Source organism: Physeter macrocephalus, chromosome 12 (assembly GCF_002837175.3).
Source record: "Physeter macrocephalus isolate SW-GA chromosome 12, ASM283717v5, whole genome shotgun sequence".
In the NCBI taxonomy this organism is placed as follows: domain Eukaryota; kingdom Metazoa; phylum Chordata; class Mammalia; order Artiodactyla; family Physeteridae; genus Physeter; species Physeter macrocephalus.
The window spans coordinates 53,556,824-53,576,528 of NC_041225.1; positions in this window are offsets into that span (position 1 = coordinate 53,556,824).

The window sequence follows — 19,705 nt, forward strand, 5'->3', positions numbered from 1 at the left end:
CCTCACTTTCAGTCTGTATGTGTCCCTAGGTCTGAAGTGGGTCTCTTGTAGACAGCATATATACGGGTCTTGTTTTTGTATCCATTCAGCCAGTCTATGTCTTTTGGTTGAAGCCTTTAATCCATTTACATTTATGGTAATTATCTATACGTATGTTCCTATTACCATTTTCTTAATTATTTTGGGTTTGTTATTTTAGGTCTTCTCCTTCTCTTGTGTTTCCTGCCTAGGGAAGTTCCCTTAGCATTTGTTGTAAACCTGGTTTTGTGGTGCTGAATTCTCTTAGCTTTTGCTTGTCTGTAAAGGTTCTTCTAGAGAATTTTTAATTTCATTTATTGTGTTGTTCATCATTGTTTGTTTGCTCTTTAGTTTTTCTAGGTCCTTATTAAATGTTTCTTGTATTTTCTCCATTCTATTTTCAAGATTTTGGATCATCTTTACTATCATTACTCTGAATTCTTTTCAGGTATATCACCTATTTCCCCTTCATTTGTTTGGTCTGGTGGGTTTTTACCTTGCTCCTTCATCTGCTGCATATTTTTCTGTCTTCTCATTTTTCTTAACTTACTGTGTTTGGGGTCTCCTTTTCCCAGGCTGTAAGTTTGTAGTTCCCGTCGTTTTTGGTATATGCCCCCGGTGGGTAAGGTTTGTTCAGTGGGTTGTGTAGGCTTCCTGGTGGAGGGGACTGGTGCCTGTGTTCTGGTGGATGAGGCTGGATCTTGTCTTTCTGGTGGGCAGGACCGAGTCTGGTGGTGTGTTTTGGGGTGTCTGTGAACTTAGTATGATTTTAGACAGCCTCTCTGTTAATGAGTGTGGTTGTGTTTCTGTCTTGCTAGTTGTTTGGCATGGGGTGTCCAGCACTGGAGCCTGCTGGTCGTTGAGTGGAGCTGGTTCTTAGCATTGAGACGGAGATCTCTGGGAGAGCTCTTGCCTATTGATATTATGTGGGGCCAGGAGGTCTCTGGTGGTCCAATGTCCTGAACTCAGCTCTCCCACCTCAGAGGTTTAGGCCTGAAAGCTGGCTGGAGAACCAAGACTCTGTCAGCCAGACGGCTTTTGGGAAGTCTGATATCTTCTGCCAGCATTCAGTAGGTGCTCTGTAGGAGTTGTTCCACATGTAGATGTATTTTTGATGTATTTGTGGGGAGGAAGCTGATCTCCACATCTTACTCCTCCACCATCTTGAAGGTCCTCTAAAATAATTGTTTTTAAAGAAAATTATCTAAGACCCTTGTTTTCCCTGGGGATATTGTTTAATTCCAAAGGAGTATTCAGACTATACACCAGAAAGCATTTCTGAGAAGTTTCCTTCCAAGTTTAAACATCTGTGATTTTTGTGGTCTTTTCACCTGGAGAAATAGTACAGTTGATTTAGTTTTTCCACTTTCTGTGACACTTGGCCATGTCTCAGATTTAAGTCACACTTGGGTTCAACTCTTCCCTCTAAGTGATTTCTGATCTTATATCAATGTCACCCCTTATTCAGTCATTCTTAAGTCAAAGTTAACGTTCTATAAACATGAGAATTAGGCCAGCATTTCAGAAAGTCAAAGACAAGAAAACCCAGGTGGGAACAATATGGAAACATTCTTTCCCTTTGTCAACCAACTCTACTCTCCTGCTAATTCCCTGCTATCACCTTCTCCAGCTACTCTCACCTTTCTTCTTTTGTCTAGTACACCCTCTCCATCTTGTTTGGATTAAGTAATCACTTATAAAAATAAGAATATGATCTCTTTTCTGAATAAGAAGAAATATATCACTATGTATAGAACTCCTCATTTCAAAAAATAAAAATACTGCTCTACGTTTTTGAGATCTGCCTAATTTTTATTCAGAAACAACTGTACCTAGAAAAATATGGGGGTCAGGAACTTAGACTGTTACCAGGTTGTCAAATATCATGTTATAATCTAGAGATAAACTGCATTCATACACATAGACCCAGCCTACTACATTTATATCAGTGGCCACTCCAGGAAGCAAATTGGAAGCACTTTACTTTTCAATCCCCATGATCTCCATCTCACTAAACAGAGAATCTGAGCAAAAACTAAACCCTTTCTATGCAAACACAAATTCAGCAGACTATTCCAGGCCCACATTTAAACTATATTGCTGCTGCCCCTAAACTCTACCCACATAGAAATCATGGAGCACTTGTGGCCTCTGACCCAAGGGCATGAGAATGTCTTTCTTCAGAGCCCGAGGACCAAGGGACCATAATAAAACAAAAGGGATGGGGTGAATCAAAACCAGTAATCTAGAAGATCAGGTCACCCAAAGAAGCAGAGTCTGAGGTAGTCCTGAGAAATTAGAGCATAAATCCAAGAGATTAAACAGCCAGGGAAATGAAAAGATGATGGCAAGTCTAGTGGGCAATCTGAAGCCAGTCTGGGTGACTAAAAAACACTGGAGCTTATTCAATACTGGATTTTTACCTGCTCTCGATGGCAAGATGCCCAGGTGATCCAACTGCATTTGGAGGACTATGGTTGGTGCAGAGATTCTCTGATTAATCTATTAATTTAGACGTTGGTTCTGTAACTGGTCTAATTCTCAAGCATTAAGAATGCATCTACTCCTGCATTTGTCCATAAGCTGTTTTGTGACACTGGTAGCTGTCTAGCCAAATCCTTTCCACCATCTAACTTGACAATATGCCAAGATAAAAATACTCACTGTCTTGTACTCCCCTGCAGCTCTAGATGGCTATGTGACATAGTTACGGTGAATGATATTCAAACTGAGGATTTCTGTTATTGGAAAGAAATGACTCCCAGTTCCATATCTGCCACATAACACTGTTTCCTCTTCATACTGCCTGGAATGCTGAAGTGAGAGCCACTTAGAGACCATACATCCAAAAGCATGACACACTAAAAATGTGTAGGAGAAGGAAAAGAACCAGGACCCCACCAGCATCACAAGGGACCATCCCTGGACTTCTTGGTATCAGAGACAAATAAATCTCTGTGTGTTTAATCCAGCGTTTGGGGGATCTCTGTCACTTATAGCAGAACACATTTCCCACTGTTATAATAAGATATCACTGTTTCCGTAATAGTTATGAACTTTGAAATTCCAGAAAGTTCCACACTCATCCTTTACCATTCTACCTGTGCCCTGTGAATGACTAAGAAAACACATTTCACTCAACGAAAGCACATGAGTGCAGATATGATCCTAGAGATATACAGATTCTTAGTATATGAAAAAAAACTGGAAGTTATAATTAAGAAAAAATGTCCCAAAAAACCTCAACTGACAGAGGCTGCAGCAATGCTTTCAAGAAACAAATTATCCACCTGTAGAACTGTCTTTGTCCAATATCTTATCGTTAGATTCTGCAAGAATAAAATATGCTTCTTAATCATAATACCAAAGGAAAAAGAAGATATCAAAAAATAGTGTAAAATCAAGAGCAGAATTCAGACAACTAAAGCAATCTGCTCTTGCCTGGCTGAATTCACCCAGGACTCTGGCCCATCTCCCCTCATTCTCTTTCACTTCTGATGTCTCTGCCAACTCCCATCTCTATGTTAGCTATCTTTGCTCCTCAAAGTTCTTTCTGCATCGACATTTCTATCTCCTGCTTTTGATCCCTCTTTGCTACTGAGGCCTCAGTTTTGGATTCTTCCTTCTCTTCATATTCAGTTTCTAGTTCTTAGATTACAACAGTTTCTCTGCCCTCCTTCTTAGAGGTCATCTTGGATTCTGGTTGATTTCTTGAGCCCAGAGGCTAAAATCAGGGTTCTACTTCAAGTACTGCCTCCCCGTAGCACCACACAGCCTGAGTCTCCCAGTTCTGTTTACACACACTCCCATCAAGGGAATTAAAATCCCCTCATAAGCCCCTAACCTAGCTTCTCTTCACATGCTAACTCACTGGCCAAGCAGCAGGCTTTGATTTACTTTTTGCTAAATAAAAAAACAAATGCATTACAAAATTAAGACAGAAGTTACAGTGTATGACACTCTCTAGGTCCATCCAGCTCACTGCAAATAACTCAATTTCGTTTCTTTTTATGGCTGAGTAATATTCCATTGTATATATGTGCCACATCTTCTTTTTCTATTCATCTGTCGATGGACACTTAGGTTGTTTCCATGTCCTGGCTACTGTAAATAGTGCTGCCTAGAGACTGTCATACAGAGTGAAGTAAGTCAGAAAGAGAAAAACAAATGTTATTTGTAGTGAGGTGGATGGACCTAGAGACTGTCATACAGAGTGAAGTAAGTCAGAAAGAGAAAAACAAATACCATATGCTAACACATATATATGGAATCTAAAAAAGAAAAAAGAAAGAAATGGTTGTGAAGAACCTACAGGAAGGACAGGAATAATGACGCAGATGTAGAGGATGGACTTGAGGACACGGGGAGGGGGAAGGGTAAGCTGGGACGAAGTGAGAGAGCAGCATGGACATATATACACTATCAAATGTAAAACAGATAGCTAGTGGGAAGCAGCCGCATAGCACAGGGAGATCAGCTCAGTGCTTTGTGACCACCTAGAGGGGTGGGATCAGGAGGGTGGGAGGGAGACGAAAGAGGGAGGAAATATGGGGATATATGTATACTTATAGCTGATTCACTTTGTTATACAGCAGAAACTAACACACTATAGTAAAGCAATTATACTCCAATAAAGATGTTTAAAAAAAAAAGTTACAGTGTAATTACAACTATGGGTAGTAGAAAAGGGGGATCAAGTGACAGTCTGTATCCCCACTGTTCAGAATTAAGCTTTTATGTTTTATTGCATTTTTAAGGCAGATTTATTAGAGTCCCACAGAAGCTCTCACATAGTTGAATAATACAACCTCAAGTTATTTCTTTGAAAAATTTGCAGAATTTTTTGGCAACTTAGAGTCCTCCCTCTCTATATTCACCGCTAAATTAATCAAAAGGGCAAGTAGGGCTTCCCTGGTGGTGCAGTGGTTGAGAGTCCGCCTGCCGATGCAGGGGACACGGGTTCGTGCCCTGGTCCGGGAAGATCCCACATGCCACGGAGTGGCTAGGCCCGTGAGCCATGGCCGCTGGGCCTGCGCGTCCGGAGCCTGTGCTCCGCAACGGGAGAGGCCACAACAGTGAGAGACCCGCGAACTGCAAAAAAAAAAAAAGGGCAAGTGGTCAAAATTTGGTGTCTTTCCAGTTAGTTCCTTGCATCTCTCCAAAAATGAGGGCCTAAAACCTTGCAGTAACTTCCAGAGTGGTAGTGATATTTATACTGGATTATTCTTTCTTGCAAGAGTGATTTTTTTAAAGGCACCAAATAGAAAGAATCTGCATCATTTAAGAGTCCCCTGTGTGGAAGAACCTGTCCTAGTTTATGTCTGTTGATTTGAAAGGTTGTTTGAGAAAGAATGGGAAAATGAGCCCAGGAGATAAATATTCTGAACAATTAACCTATAAACAAATAAATAACACAGTATATGGGCTACTTAATGTCACATCTCTATAGACAGACAACAATAAGTTTGCAGGCGAGGTTGACATGATGGATATCACTAGATTACTAGCACACTATGCCAGATTCAGAAACAAAAGCACATGCACTTTCTTTCACTGTCCCACATTGTAATGGATGCTTCCCCACTCTTTAATCCCCTCACCCTGATTTTCATCAATAATTTGGACATTTATATTTATTCTCAAAGGAATGGCCTTGCAGATGAAAAGGCAGGGGCAAACTTAACCATTGCGAGGCCAGAGTTCAAGTCAATTCGTAGGACTCCAAGGGATATACCAAAAAAAAGGACACGTGTTGAGAAGCTGTGGTTTGCCTAGTGCCATGAAGATGCTTTTGCACCTGTATACATTTCCACAGTTTATCAATCTGATGATAAATCAATGGTTCACAATTCCAACTGCATATTAGAATCAACTCGGACGTTTTCTAAAATACTCACTCTTTGCCACCTCCCCCAAAGCTAACTGAAATTAAATTTTTGAGAGTTAAGCTCCGTCATCTATAATTTTTTCTGTGTTTGCAGGGGGAGGTGAGCTCAGAGTCCTTTTACTCCACTATCTTGATCCTCCCTCCTGGCATCTGTAGTTTTTATTTAAATCTCCAGATGGTCTGAGGCACAGGGATAGTTGACACCAACTACACTAAATAAAGAATTTTTTAGTTATTCTGGTCCACAAACTACATCAACAAGGTCAAAATCTTACAAGTCACTAATATTACCTTTTCCCATCTGCTAGAAAAATCTTAACAAAATTAATATAAAGATGATTTGATTGGATCCCAGGAAGGTACAGAGTCAACAAGATAGCCAGTCATGTCAGGAAAAAAAACCATCATTAAAAGTAGAATAGAAGGAATTCTCTGGTGGCACAGTGGTTAGGAATCTGCCTGCCAGTGCAGGGGACAGGAGTTCAAACCCTGGTGCAGGAAGATCCCATGTGCCGCGGAGCAGCTAAGTCCGTGTGCCACAACTACTGAGCCTGCGCTCTAGAGCCTGTGAGCCACAACTACTGAAGACCACAAGCCCTAGAGACCATGCGCCACAACTACCGAGCCCAAGTACTGCAACTACTGAAGCCCGCGCGCCTAGAGCCCACGCTCCGCAACAAGAGAAGCCATCGCAATGAAAAGCCCGAGCACAACAAAGAGTACCCCCCGCTCACCGCAACTAGAGAAAGCAAGCACAAAGCAACAAAGACCCAACGCAGTCAAAAAAATAAAATTTAAAAATTAAAAAAAAAAAACTAGAATAGAAAATTTCACTGACCAAAATTGGCCGTTAACACATTGAACACATATCTCCTAGAGATAACCCCATTGTGATTTTCAAAACAGATATTTTTTAGATTTTAGGAAATATAGTCTAATATTATTACCTACTTAAGCATTTAAGGCTAGGAATCATATCAATATATAATTAAGGTATTTATATAAAATTTGAAATCTTACACAATTGTCCTAAATAGAGAAGAAATACAACAGGTAAAATGGTGTTCTCTTCCTCACTTTTGATCTTTCTTCATTCCTCATATTTTCCTTTTCTATGGGTGGTAAGAATTCACAAGATTCTAACATATAACAAATCTTTAGAAGGGGATGACACTGCTTCTTAAATAACAAAAATTAGGACTTCCCTGTTAGCGCAGTGGTTAAGAATCCGCCTGCCAATGCAGGAGACATGGGTTCAAGCCCTGGTCCGGGAAGATCCCACATGCCACAGAGCAGCTAGGCCCGTGCGCCACAACTACTGAGCCTGTGCTCTAGAGCCCGTGAGCCACAATTACTGAGCCTGTGTGCCACAAGTGCTGGAGCCCGTGCACCTAGAGCCCATGCTCTGCAACAAGAGAAGCCACTACAATGAGAAGCCTGCTCACCGCAGTGAAGAGTGTCCCCCACTCACTGCAGCTAGGGAAAGCCCGTGTGCAGCAACGAAGAGCCAATGCAGCCAAAAATAAACAAATTAATAAATAAATTTTAAAAAAAAACTAGATTAACTTTTAAAGGGAAATATAAAGAAATTTACAAGAGAGACATTTCACGTGAAATAGGTTTTTTTTTTTTTTTTTGGCTGCCTTGGGTCTCAGTTGTGGCACGCAGGATCTTTCGTTGCAGCGCGCAGGCTGTTTGTTGTAGCATGTGGGTTGTGGCATGAGTTGTGGCATGAGGGTTTTCTCTCTAGTTGTGGCATGTGAGTTTTTTTCTTTTCTTCTTTCTCTCTCTCTCTTTAGTTGGGGCGCGCAGGCTCCAGAGTGAATGGCTCTGTAGTTTGCAGCACTCGGGCTCTCTAGTTGAGATGCTCAGGCTCAGTAGTTGTGGCACGCAGGCTTAGTTGCCCCAAGGCATGTGGGATCTTAGTTCCCTGACTAGGGATAGAACCTGAACCCACGTCCCCTGCATTGGAAGGCAGATTCTTTACCACTGGACCACCAGGGAAGTCACAGCTATCTGTTCTTTGAAAGAAAGAAAAGGTGTGGCATATTCTTTATCCACTAGTTTCTCCTCTGGGGTAAAACAGAGGTGAGTGCTTAGACAATATTTACATGAGCAGGATGAAATAAAGGAGACAATGCCAGCTGCCAACAAGAAAAAATCCAAGGAAAAGAAAAATACAAGTAGTAGGTATGGGGGGAAAAAAGAAAGACATTAAAAATTAAAAGCCAGACAATAAATGCAGCAGAGAATTTTACATCTGAAAAGACTTTTGAACTACAGGTAGTGCTAACAATGGAAGATGAATTTAGGGAAAGTAAGGTAAGAGAAAGAGCAATCTAAAAGTAGAATGAAGAGTAAAAAAGAAAATAGCAGAATAAAAATTACCTCATCCGGTTTTATCATTTTAATGAACATAAGCCAAAGAGTAAGGTCACAGACAAAAGGTTTTTTTCATCTCTGTCCTTTGATCGGTTCCCAAGTCAACAAACATTCGGGCAGAGAATAAGAAAACCTTTAAAGCAAGAAACAGAAATGAGAAGAAAGCTAAGTGCGTATGTTGTTGTCAATATTTTTAACCTCTGCTTTCAGATTTATTTCAAAATATTTGCTTCTGGTGTCTTGTGTCCTAAGCTGTAATGTATTTTGACTCAGCAGTCAGTGGACCACATTTTTGCCCAGGCTTATCCTCAGCTTCTTCAGTTCCACATGGCAAGGGGACCATTCGGAGTACCCTTCCTTGTGAAGGAAGGTCCAACACAGCAAAGTTTGCTGTTGCTTTCCAAGTTGCCTTGGGAAGGGGGGGATGGTGGGAAGGTGTTGATGAAAAGACAATAGAAACTTCAGTAGGGACCTCATTATTCTGCAAACCAATAATAAAGTAGAATGCTGCTTTCAGATGAAATAAAATTGTTGCTAAAATGATGCTAATAAATAGCATTAGCATCATACAGGAACTTGTCAGAAATGTAAATTCTTGGACCCCATCCCAGACTTACTCAGTTAGTAATCTGATGGTAGAACCCACCAGTCTATGGTTTTAACAGTCCCTCCAGGTGAGTCTAACGGATGCCAATGACTTAATCCAAGCACTGTGACACAATCACTATACTATAGATAACTAATGATATGTTCTTAACTGCCTAGAAGCTAGTTCTGGGGGAAGAAAAGTGCTCTAGTGCTCTTGCAGAGGCAACTTTTGAGATGTGAAAGGTAAGGCAGGTAAAATGGAGGTCGCAGGCAAAAGCAACAGCATAAATAAAGACCTATAAAAATTATTTTGCACATCAGTTTTAAATGTTTGTTGTATACTATTTAAATGTGGTTTTTTTTACTACATCCTTAAATAAGTTGGTTTTTCGACTCCCAAGGCCTAAAACAATTTATGCTAGATGTGTGGTTGTTGCTAAAGGACTATGGGATATACCCTATAGAGCAGAAGGGCAAAGTCCAGGTAAGTTACCTCCATGTGTTTTGCTCACTGGACAGTTTATCTGGGGCTGAGAACATTTCTAACTAATGAAAAGATTGTCATGAGCCTGACATGCCACTGATATGCAGGCATTATATCTCTGTTATTCCCATCTTTTGGCTTCTGTCTTTGGAAAAAAATATGATAAAGGACCTCAGAATATCTATTTTTATGTCATACTAAGTGGTCAAGTGCTAAAAGCAATATTCAGCCAAAGCTAAGGCTGATGCCAGATATCTTATCATAGCTCCTGTATTTGAGAATAAATCCTGAATTCAATCAAAAAAATTACTACTACAATTTTATTATTAACACTTTAGGAGTCAAATTTTTTTTTTTTTTTTTTTTTTTTTTTTTTGTGGTATGCGGGCCTCTCACTGTTGTGGCCTCTTCCCATTGCGGAGCACAGGCTCCAGACGTGCAGGCCCAGCGGCCATGGCTCACGGGCCCAGCCACTCCACGGCATATGGGATCTTCCCGGACCGGGGCACGAACCCGTGTCCCCTTCATTGGCAGGCGGATTCTCAACCACTGTGCCACCAGGGAAGCCCTAGGAGTCAAATTTTAAGCACTTGATATAGTACATGAATAATCATTTCTTAGCCTTGTCAACTGCTGAAATGTTCCTATGGTCACAGTACTGCAAATTTATGACACCAAATAGATACTTAATTTCAACTGAGGTAACTGAAAGAACAAGATATCTCTTGGGTATCTCATTTTTCTCTAAAACTTTCTTCTTTTCTTCACACTCTTTATATTCTTTACTATTCTGGATCAAAGATGATTTATTATAGATGTTGTTGCACAAGATGTAGATGTTTTCCTTCAAAAAATATCGAGATGGCAAAGTTGACACTCTGCCTTAATTCAATCTCAGGTGATGTGAGAAATAATCAAATAGAACTTTTTCTTGAAAGACTCAGAACTAATTTACACGGCTACAAAGCTACAAGAGAGCAGAAGTTTGTTGCCCTGACATTCCCAAGTATGTAGAAAGTGTTAAGCACATAATAAGTGCTCAAGGAATATTAATGGGATAAATGGAAGATTAAATGGATTTCAATAACTACAAACTAAAAATAATTCTCAAAACTTATTTTGCTTAATGTCATAATTACAAGTATACCAATGATTCCACAAGTATTCAAATTATGGTATATAGCCATGAGAACTCCGAAAGAGAAGAGGATGAGAATGGACCTCATTAAATTCAAGAATAGTCTAGAGCCACAATAATTAAAGCAGTGAAATAGCAGAAGATTATGTGGACAGACCAATAGAACAGAACAGAAAAGCTAAGTATAGATCAAAATACGTGGGATTTTGATGCATAATAAAGATTGAATCTCCAATCAGTGGAAGTAAAGATGGACTTTTTAATAAGTGGCATTGGAGCCTCTGGGTAGCTATCTGGCCATTCACATACCAGGCCAAACTCCAATGGCTCAAAAATGTACTTGAAGAAAACATATCAAATCCCTTTATGATCTTGGAACGGGGAAGACATTTTAACTGACTTAAAATCTATAAGCTATAAAATAAATTATAAATTCAAATGCATAGTTGCATTTAAAAGAAAAAAATGGCATACTAAGTGGTCAAAATAATCCAAGATGGAAAATAAGAAAAAATATATATTTACAACTCATAGTCAAGAGTTCATCTTCCTAATACATAAAAACCTCCTAAAAATCTAGAAGAAAGCCATTGACAATTCAATAGAAAATGGGTAAACATATGATCAGAACCCTCACAGGGAAAAAAACCCACAAATGATCCTTAAACATATACAAATGTGCTCAGCCTCAACCATAAGAAGATACCAGTTTTCATCTACCATAGTGGCAAAAATTCAAAAATATGACAACACATTCTGTTGATAAGGCTTTAGGGTAACGAACTCACATATCTTGGCCAGTGGGAATGCAAAATAGTAGAATCTCTAGGGAGGGAAATTTGACAGTGTACATAAAATTTACAAAAAATTTGACTAGGCAATCTCACTTCAGGGAATTTATCCTATAGATATACTTGAACACACGTGAAACATATAAGGTCATAGCAGTATCTAATTTTGAAAGTCAGAAAAAAGTCCAAGTGTCCATCAAAAGAAAACCATTTAAATAAATGATGATGAAACACTACCCAACCATAAGTAATGAGGAAGCTCTCTTTATACTGATGTGGAAAGACCTCTAAGATATTGTTTAGTAAAGAAAGAAAGTATGAAAAGGTGTTTATAGTATGTATGCTACCCTCTGAGTAAGGAATTAGGGAAGGTAAGTATATATTTGCATTTGCTTATATCTGCAATAAGAAATACTGAAAGTATATGCAAAACAATATAGGGGTAGGGAATAGACTATAGAAGTACTGAAGTGACATCACAATATACTTTTAAATATAGTTTTTTAATTTGAATCATGGACTTATTTTTTTTTTCTTTTTTTTATTGAAGTATAGTTGATTTATGTTTCAGGTGTACAGCAAGGTGATTCAGTTATACATATAAAAATATATATGTATTCCTTTCAGATTCTTTTCCATTATAGGTTATTACAAAATATTGAATATCGTTTCCTCTGCTATACAGTTAAGTCCTTGTTGTTTATAAAAACATATTCTTTTTATGTAAAGAATTGGAGGGCTTCCCTGGTGGCGCAGTGGTTGAGAATCCGCCTGCCAATGCAGGCGACACGGGTTCGTGCCCCGGTCCAGGAAGATCCCGCATGCCGCGGAGTGGCTGGGCCCGTGAGCCATGGCCGCCGAGCCTGCGCGTCCGGAGCCTGTGCCAGCCTGCACGACCGGAGCCTGTGCTCCGCAACGGGAGAGGCCACAACAGTGAGAGGCCTGCGTACCACAAAAAAAAAAAAAAAAAAAAAAAGAATTGGAAACAATAAAAAAGAATTGTGACATAATCTAATCTATATAATTCTGCTTTGTACTATTATTTAAATGTTTCCAAACGTCTATTGGCTCAAAATGGCTATAACTTTTCTTAAAGTTATCCTGCTAATACACTCTTTTTAATATGTCTTCACCATGATTTCCTCGATTTCAACTTTAAAACAAAAATCCTTTCATAATCATTATTAAGATTGTAGTGTAGGATGAATTGGGAGATTGGGATTGACATATATACACTAATATGTATAAAATAACTAATAAGAACCTGCTGTATAGCACAGGGAACTCTAATTTACTTCGTTGTACAGTAGAAACTAACACAATATTGTAAAACAACTGTACCCCAATTTAAAAAAAAAAGATTGTAGTGTTTACTCTTTTAAAGGTTGTCAATGATCCCTATGACCCACCTCTCAGTTCTTAACTTACTTGACTTGTCAATAGCATTTGGCAGAGTTGATCTCTCCCTCCTCCTTGCAACTCTTTTTTTCATTAGGTTTCCAGGATACACCCTTTGTTTTCTTCTTACTTCACTAGTGGTTCCTCATGTTCTTTGCCAGTTCCACCTCTCCTGCCCAACTTCACAGTGTTGGTACACTTATCCTCACTCATTTTGTGATCTCATCAGGTCTCATGGCTTTAAATACCCATCACATGCCAATAACTCCCAAATTTAAAACTGCAGCCCTGACCTCTTCTGAACTCTAGATTTATATTCCTCACTGCCTAGCTGAAGTCTCCAGTTAGATATCTGACAACTCAAATTTAAGATATCCAAAACTGACCACGTAATCCTCCTTCCCAAACTGATTACCCACAGGCTTTCTCATTTTAATTGATGAGGAATTATCTTTGACTCCTCTCTTTTAAATCCCATCATCTACTGTTGGGAAATTCAGACAACTCCTCTCTCAACCTCATCTGCTTGTTACCACCTTCACTACGACACTCATTCAAGCCACCACCATCTCTGATCTGCATGATAATAATCTACTAACTGGATCTCCTCCTACAATCTCTTTTCAACACAGTACCCATTTGACATATAAATCAGATTGTGTCATTGCGCTGCTCAAAATCTCCAAGGGTTCCCCATCTCACTCAGAAGCCATAGTTGTTCAAATGTTCTACAAGGTCCCATATGATCTCGCTTTTCATTATTCATCTAACTTCATCTTCTATTACTCTTCTCTCATCCCTCAGTCCAACTACTCTGACTTTACACACTCCAGATATCTGCTTGGCTAACTCCCTCTTCTCCTTTAAATCTGTTCACAGATGTCACCTTCGCAATGAAATCTATTCTAATGATCCTGTTTAAAACTGTAGCATTCTCCTCATCTCCAGTGCTCCAAACACCCTTTGCCTTGCTCATTTTTTTCTAAACCACTTATTGACTTCCATATAATTTGTTTACTATATTTATTGTAAATTTTCTGTCTCCCTTCTCTGTAACGTAAGTTTCATAGGGAAGGAATTTTGTGTGCAAGCACCTCAAAAGTTGCCTACCATATGGTAAGTGTACAGTATAACACTTGTTATTTATTTATTCATTCACTTAATTTGGCTGTGCCAGGTCTTTGTTGCGGCATGCGGGATCTTTAGTTGCGGCATGCGGACTCTTAGTTGCAGTATGCATGCGGGATCTAGTTCCCCGACCAGGGATCGAACCCGGGCCCCATGTATTGGGAGTGCGGAGTCTTACCCCCTGGACCTCTGGGGAAGTCCCAACACTTGTTAAATGAATATATAAATTCATTTTAAGAATAGAGAAGACAGGTATCCTGTTTGGAAAGAGGAGAATCAATTATCAAATAGGAGAAGTCATTATTTGTTGTCAAATTTAATTAACCCACAACACTAATATCTAAGCAGCAAGTCTGGGAAATATTTAAATTGAGTTTTAAAATAGTATTAAAAAGAAATAGCTATTTTCTAGCAGACTTCTATTGATAGACATTTAGGTTATCTACAGTTTAACAATGTTTCCATTTTCATCTTATTCATACCTCTTTATCTGTACAAGCATGTCTCTAGGATGAATTACTGGTAACAGATTCACTGGGTCAAAAAGCAGATACATTATAAATTTTGAAACATGTTACCAAATTACATTTGATGAGTGTATATCAATTTATACTCACATATTCAGGGTATAGACATGTCTGTATATTATCAATTTTCTATAATATCCTCTTTATTATCACAATAAAATAAATACCTGCACATAGAAAACATGTCATTTTAATTATCGGTACTTTTACAAAATATTTCAATAAAGTATAAACACAATGTCCAAAAAGGAAGTGAAAGTTGAATGATGACTGATTTAATTAATTGAAAAATGAACTAATAGCTAAATGGATTAATGGAGGAATGGATGGATGGATGGATGGATGGATGGGTGGGTGGATAGATGGGTGGATGGATGGATACTGAGTGAGTAGATATCTGGCAAGAAATGTTTAAGAGGAGCAAATGGGAAAACAAGGTTACCTGGTTCTATAAAATGACCAATGCAACAACAGGAAAGTAACTCAGCTTTGAGAGTAAAAAAAAAAAAAAAGACTCATTCAGGGAAAAAATTGGAAATCAAATTTTGTTTCTCTTCTAATTAATTTGAAGAGAATAAAATGAAATAGAATGTGGGAAGCATCAATAAAATCTTCCCCTCTCACAGAACCAAACACTCATGACTGCTTGAATAAAACAAGTGTCTGTGTGAGGCTAACTGGGAATAAAATGGTAAAGTTTCTCAAATTAAACTGTAAACTATATTCTAACTTCCCACCTCACAGCATAGTTAGTGCTTCAAAGATGCAGAGTAACTTGGAAGATTTGAGCATGAAAAGTAATGTCTAACCTTTAGCATAGTGAACTCTAAATGGGGGAATGTTTCCACAGACATCAGAGATGATGTTTCAAGTCCTTAATTCATTCTAGAACACATAAGAACCCTCTAACACTAAATGATCACCCCCACCAGCACTTCTCAGATTCCTTCTCCTTCACAGATAATCTGACCCATGGCCTAGTGTGTTCTGACTGCGTACTACCTTCTTAAGGATATATGACAAAATGAGATCCTCTTTGTTTCTCCTGTCTCTGTAAAAGCCCCAATTCTTTCTTTTCTTAATCAACATCAATAATCTAAGGTAATTGAGAAGGACTTTCTTGAGTCCATTGAACAGTATATCTCTTCAGAGAATTATGAGAGAATATTTCTTATACATTTACCAGAAAATTTTCATGGAACTATGCAAGGCTGGTAGGGTAGGCAGGGATAAAAAGAACATGTGTTTTGAAATCAGAGAGACTTGAGTTTGAATATTGACTCTGCTATTTCCAGCTAAATGACCTTAGCATCTCTAAGCCTCTGGTTCTACATCTTTAAATGGAAATAATATTTACTTTGATGGGTTGTAGATTAAGCTAGTCTGTAGAAGCACCAATTACTACCACACATCGCAGCCAACAATTTTTGAATAATGGTCTTCAAGATAAAACACAAAGGGGAAGATAAATGGGTCTGTGCAATCTGCCATTATATATTGATTATTGATTTGGGGAGTTGAATAATTTGTAATTTACTATAAGAAATTTAAAGGTCAAGGAAGCAAAATCCTTATATCAGTTATTGCATATGCCAAGCATTTAGGTGTTCTTTCACTGATGGGGAAGTGCAGGGCATCTTCTAAATTTATGAAACACCTGTTAAAGATTCTTCATTAAATAAAAATAATTTCCTTGGCAATGCTGATAAATGACAACAGGTGATGATCCCGGATGAGATTATGATTATAAATGAACCTATTGAAATTCTTTGGTATTTTTATAGAGACATCAAAATCAAAATATATGAGAAATGAAAACAGAGTTCATGGAGCCCCTGAAATACACTGGGAACCACAGGAAAATGGCTCTCTCATGCCCCAGTCAACTTAGATTCCACATTCTAAATGGGAATTCAATAGGATCAAAACTGATACTTTCTGCTGGACTCCCTAAATCTACTACCTGAAATTTCCCGGTTAGTAACAACAGAATAATTTCTAGGATTCAAATTCAAATCATAACTACACATAAAGAAAAGGCAACAGTCTGCCTTTAACAGGTGGGCACCAAGCAATAATTTAGGACATTTTATCTGCATAACTTCTCTATGAGATAGGAAGAAGGACTATGCTAATTTAACAGATGAGGGAACAGAAATTAAGTGACCTGTAGATCTACTAAGAATTTATACAAAAATGATCACATTTGGCCAAAAACGTGAGATTCAATCTCCAGCTTCCCATCAGTCAATGTCTTTTTATTAAAAAGGTACCTTAGAAATAAGAAAACAAATCAGGTCATCCAAAGTGGCAGTGAAACAGCTGGGAGATGATTTCCTGCTTTGTTCCTTATTCTTCACCTTACCAAGTGATCAATGAACTTTTCCAAAGCACACCACTCTCTAGCAGGTTCCCACCATAAACATGGAACTAAAAATCCCAAAGCCCCAGAGGGTAAAGCAAGGTCAAGAGAAGTGACAACACTCTCATTGTGAGCCTTTCTCAACAGAGCTGCTTTTAGAATTTAGAAGCGAGACATGCTCAACTGTTATGAGTTGCTGTGATAATGCATAATTAGACGGTGATTTAACATAGAGCTAAAAAAAAAATGACAGTAATCATGGGGGGGAAGGAAGAAAATGCCAACGAAAGCAGTTAAATGAGCTGAAGTGCCTGGCATTTTTGTGATGTGTATCTGTTAGTAATTTGTCAGACTGTAACAATAGAGGTAATTTCACAAATAACAGGGGTTCATCAATTCACAACAGCACTCACTGGTATTTAACATGGAAGAAAAGGATTTGTATTTGGCTTATCAACTTAAAGAAATAGTTATGGGACTTAGGCCTAGCGTACAATTACAAAGTGAAGTGGAGAACTGGTCGTTAATCAGGAAAATTCAAAGCTGTACAAATCTGACTTATGATGACTTCCAAGGTAGAAAATTGCTTTGGGAAAGATTTCACAAAATTAAGAAAAAGTTAATAATGGTGTTTCGTGGGTAGGGCTGACTGTTTCCCATCACCTTCAAACACTGTATGGCTATACTGTGCTTCTCTCCAGTTTCACCTGCCACCCCTCAGAGGCATCCAAAGTTTTAGCCATGGGAAGCCATGCACATTATCCCCAATGAGCTTATCTTTTCCACACCTGTGCACGTGATTCTTCCTAACTGAAATATCCTTTCTCTTTGTTCCACTCAGCTAGCAATTTATCCCCTAATGTTAAATACAAGTGACACTTCTCCCAAGACACTCCCCTGACTTGTCTCCTCAAACCCTACAATACTCATGTGCTGCTGCCCTGTATTCCATTCCACCCCATCATATTAATCACTCTATATTGTAATAACTAGTTTGCATACCTTTCTTTCTGGGAGTTCTACACGAGCAATGACTGCATTTCTTTGCTATTCCCTCCTTCCTAGAAACATCATAGATATTCAACAAATATTGATGAATGAACAAATGAATGAACAGTAGACTTAAAGCATGATCATTGAGAAAGATATGTATTGAATCTCCTCTCTTCTCACCATTATTCTCTCCTCAGTACCCGTGAAATGCACACAACAGAAGAGTCTATAAGTTTCTCCTTATTCTTAACATTGCCTCTAATGCAAGGGATAATTTCACACAAAAAAAATCTAAGAGAATATTGACTCAAAATATCCCTGCAACTAAAATGAATGAAAAATAGGAGAGTGAGAGAAACATGAAATATGACTTATTTAAATCTGGCATTTGAAAAGATTCAGATGATACTCCATGATAAAAGGAGATGGCAAAGTAATCCTAGCTAGTCGTTTTCCTTTTTTTGTTATTCAGCTGTATTACAATAGATCATAGTGTCTAATTAGGAGTTGCTATAGTTTAGAAAAAAAATCTCAAATGGCTTAAAACACATAAAAATGTGAGACTTCCACTGTTCTATTTTTCTAAACCTCAAGACATTTTTTATCTCTGTTGATTCACAAACCTGGACAGCTTCCCAGGTGAAATCTGAAACCAGCCCCCATACATGGAGGGCAAGGAGAAATCAAAGAAAAATTCAGACCACTCCAGATTGGTAGGTGATGGTATTAATAAGCAAGGGAACTTACAGAGGAGGCATGTCTTGGGCGACCTCAAGATAAGGAGATCACTGCACCCGCCCACCAGAATCTCTTGAAGGTTTATATAGAGCTTTGACTGGGCTCAATCACATCAATCACACTGTCCAGATGGTCTCCACAACACATTACTCTCTCAAGGCTGCGTCCTTGAAAACAACTCCCACTGTAGGAATGAAAGTAGATTCTACAGACAGCAGAGGGGGATGAAGAGTCCCCAGCTACCCAGGTCCAGCTCAGGATCAACAGGTAGTCACATCCCCTTGATGATAATTTCAATATTCCTGTAAACCAACACAACCTTGTGTTTCTCAAAGAAAACATAATGCAATAGAAACATAAGCAACATATGTAATTAAAAATCAAAATACAAAATGATATAAGTAACCCCCTTACCTTTTAAAAAGTCATAAAATAATGTGTTTACTTGAAGAGGAAAGGATATCTTATTGTGTCACTCTCAGAGGAAGTACAATTTATGACTTATCAGTAAGGGCCCATAAAGAAAGATAAACAATCCTACACCGATGCAAAATGATTATGCAAATAGGAAAGCTTTTAAATTACTGCCTAACATCTTTCAACATAGTATAATTGGCTTTTCCCCTTTGCTTAAGTCATCTATGCTCAAGCAATTGTGTCCCAATTTTGTCCTCCTTAGTCATAACAAATTTATCTTTTCATGTTCCTTCTTAAGTATTATCATAATCTTTATACTCATTTAACCCCAGGGGAATGATGGGATGATTACCCAGGTGAATCAGTTTGGGATCAAAGAAATCATTTAACACTTCCCAAAGTAAAGTGAGTAAGATTTTAGAGGCTACGGTGAGGTAGGGCACAGATTATACTCGAACAAGGGGCTGAAGCCCTGGGGGTTCCTTATACACACAATAGGAAGTACATAAAATCCATAGTCTTATAGAACAAACTGACAGTTTCTTGGTACAGTAAAATGGCATTATACCACATTTACTATAACCAAGTTTCTTTTTTTTATAGGGATGGAGAACTACAGAAGGGAAATTATAATGTAGAAAGATAAAATGTTTTATGTACCATAACTCAGAAAGTACAATTTATCCCAGACTGTAGTACACAAAGTGAGTACTTTATATTACATTTTTTTAACACCTTTATTGGAGTATAATTGCTTTAGAATGGTGTGTTAGTTTCTGCTGTATAACAAAATGAATCAGCTGTGCATATACATTTATCCCCATTTCTCCTCCCTCTTGCATCTCCCTCCCACC